Source organism: Bidens hawaiensis, unplaced genomic scaffold (genome assembly GCF_021521415.1).
Source record: "Bidens hawaiensis isolate Kalapana, Puna unplaced genomic scaffold, B.hawaiensis_p1.1 tig00003393_1, whole genome shotgun sequence".
Lineage (NCBI taxonomy): Eukaryota > Viridiplantae > Streptophyta > Magnoliopsida > Asterales > Asteraceae > Bidens > Bidens hawaiensis.
Genome location: NW_027491189.1, coordinates 598,216 through 601,963, shown reverse-complemented (window position 1 = coordinate 601,963; position 3,748 = coordinate 598,216).

Here is a 3,748-nt window from a genome sequence, read left to right as displayed (position 1 = left end):
CCAGCATCATCACCCTCATGAAGGCGCATAAATACTTACGAAAGGGTCATCCGGAAATTTTAGCTCACGTTATGGAGAAACCCACGGAAGAGTACCAGGACTCCCACCCATTCGACAAGTCGAGTTCCAAATCGACTTAGTCCCCGGTGCTGCACCCATAGCACGAGCCCCGTATCGGCTCGCACCGGTGGAGCTTCAGGAGTTGCCCACTCAACTACAAGATTTGTTAGATGAAGGTTTCATCCGACCCAGCTCATCACCATGGGGAGCCCCTGTCCTATTTGTTCGAAAGAAAGACGGAACTTTCCGCATGTGCATCGACTACCGGGATTCGAACAAGGTGACGGTCAAGAACCGTTATCCCCTACCCCGAATTGATGATCTTTTCAACCATATTCAAGGATCGAGTTACTACTCGAAGATCGATCTGAGATCTGGTTACTATAAATTGAGAGTGCGCGAAGAGGACATTTCAAAGACGGCATTCAGAACTCGGTACGGTCACTATGAGTTTTCAGTTATGCCATTCGGCTTAACAAATGCACCAGCCGTATTCATGGACCTCATGAACAGAGTATGCAAGGCATACCTCGACAAGTTTGTTATCGTTTTCATAGATTATATCCTCGTCTACTCCAAGAACAAGACCGACCATGAAGAACACCTGAGGTTAATCCTGGAATTGCTAAAGAAGGAACAAGTGTACGCAAAGCTTTCGAAATGCGAATTTTGGCTTCGTGAGGTTCACTTCTTAGGACATGTGATCAATGAGAGTGGTATCCATGTCGATCCAGGCAAGGTGGAGGCCATCAAAAACTGCGAAGCACCTAAGACTCCGACTGAGGTGCGACAATTCCTAGGACTGGCTGGCTACTACCGATGTTCATCGAGGGATTTTCAAAGATTGCTCAACCTCTCACCTCACTGACACACAAGGGTACTAAGTACAATTGGGGTGACGCGCAGGAGTCTGCCTTCTAACTGTTGAAAACTAAACTATGTAGCGCACCTATCCTAGCCCTCCCCGAGGGGACGGAAAATTTTGAGGTGCATTGTGACGTATTGATACAAGTCTCGGTTGTGTGTTAATGCAACTCGAGAAGGTTATAGCCTATGCCTCTCGACAGCTACGGATCCACGAGAAGAACTATACGACTCATGACTTGGAACTCGGAGCTGTGGTGTTTACCCTTAAGATATGGAGACATTACTTGTACGGTACCAGATTCACCATTTACACCGTCCACAAGAGTCTCCAACATATCTACGATCAAAAGGAGTTGATCATGCGACAGCGTCGTTGCGTCGAGCTATTAAGGATTATGACTGTGCCATCAAGTACCACCCCGACAAGGCCAATGTAGTGGCCGATGCTCTCTGTGGAAAGGAAACCGATAAGCCTAGACGAGTGCGAGCATTACAACTCACAATTCATGCCAACTTACCTTATCAGATTCGTGATGCTCAACTCGAAGCTTTGAAAGACGATAACCTCCCATCAGAACTCATGCGGGGCATGGATAAGCAGCTTGAAACCAAATAGGACGGGGTCCGATATTTCAAAAACCTGATTTGGGTCCCTCGATACGGAGACTTGAGAAATCTAGTGATGTACGAGGCACATAAATCCCGATATTCCATTCACCCTGGCTCAGATAAAATGTACCATGACTTGAAGGTACTTTACTGGTGGTCAAACATGAAAGCCGACAATGCCACCTACGTGAGAAAATGTTTGACTTTTGCTAGAGTCAAGGTGGAGTATCAGAAACCATCCGGACTGTTACAGCAACCGGAAATCCCAACATGAAAATAGGAACGCATTTCCATGGATTTCATCACGGGATTACCCAAAACACCGACGGGATGCGATACCATCTGGGTGATCATTGACCGGTTGACTAAGTCTGCGCATTTCTTAGCGATCAAGGAATCGGACAAAATGGAAAGACTGACTCGCATCTAAATGAAAGAAGTAGTGTTTAGACACGGAGTGCCTGTCTCAATCATATCTAATCGAGATTCTCGTTTCACTTCGCACTTTTGGAAGTCACTAAAGAGCGCACTAGGCACCCGCTTTGATCTGAGCACAACATACCATCCTCAAACGGATGGGCAAAGTGAATGCACCATTCAGACCTTGGAAGACATGTTGCGTGCATGCGTGTTGGATTTCGGAAAAAGTTGGGAACCTCACTTGCCCTTGGTAGAGTTTTCGTATAATAACAGCTACCACGTCAGCATTAAAGCAGCGCCGTTTGATGTGTTTTATGGACGAAAGTGTCGATCGCCTCTTTGCTGGGCAGAAGTAGGTGACAGCCAAATCACTGGTCCCGAAGTAGTGCTCTAGACCTCTGAAAAGTTTGTCTAAATCCGAAATCGCATGGCAGCAGCATGAGATCGCCAAAAGATTTACGCCAACAAGCGCCGAAAACCTCTGGAATTTCAAGTGGACGACAAGGTTTTGCTGAAAGTCTAACCTTGGAAAGGTGTAGTTCGCTTTGGAAAGCGAAACAAACTCAACCCACGATACGTTTGCCCATACCGGATAACTGAACGTATTGGTCCAGTAGCGTACCGATTGGATTTACACACGGAACTCAGTGGCGTACACAATGTTTTCCATGTATCCAACTTGAAGAAATGCCTTTCTGACGAAACACAAGCAATTCATTTGGGCAAGTTGCAAGTTGATGAACAGTTACGCTTCATCGAAGAACCAGTCGAAGTTATGGACTGGGAAACCAAAACACTCAAACACGGCAAGATTCCCATCGTTAAAGTTCGTTGGAACTCGAGATGTGGACCAGAGTTCACGTGGGAACGCGAGGATCAAATGATGAAAAAGTATCCTCACCTTTTCGAAGGGTTGACCAAGCACCGAAAACCGTGAAAGCCGAAAAACCGTCAGAATACACCAGAAGTATGAATTAAATTTCGGGACGAAATTTCTTTCTACAGGGAGATGATATAACAAACTGAAAATTTTTGCCTTTTTCAAACACCCATCACGACTTGACACAAATTTTCGGGACGAAAATTCATTCAATATGGTAATGATGTGACACTCGTCAATTTCAGGTTAACTCCGTTAATCCGAACTCCGTTAATTCAAACTTAAGATCACACAAACTGTAACGCATATCACATTACATTTAAATTAGGGTTTAAATGACGCATGACAATCATTAAACAAGTAGTCTATCGGAAATTCACTGAAACACACACGATTCTATTCAAACCGTTGGTGAACAAACGATAAATATTAAAACAACAAAAGTGTTAAATGTTACCACACGATGTGTTCGGTTTGAATAGAATCGTGTGTGTTTCGATTGAAATGTACCAACGGTTTGAAATGTACAATTGATTAACGCACACTTTTCTCGGATCTTTTTGTTATCTTCGCAAACAGTGAGTTTCACGACCCCTTTTACTATTTTTAACGCTTTTATTAGGGGGAGATAACATACTCCATCGATGTAGATTTTGTTACTTTTATATATCACTTGTAAGGCTAAGTGGCAAACAAACCAACTAAAGTCCTTCTGAACATCGAACCGGTTAATATTTGGATAATAGCGAGTCACCTTTGAGTAGTACTACTGGGTTTGACAAACCCCACCCAACTCTAAACTCGACTGTAGGTCGAGTAGGTGTAATATTGGCTAACACATTACCATGGTCGTGGTTGACATGGTGGCAAGGCAATCGTTAAACAGTCAGCTTCGGTGTCGAACACTTAGTA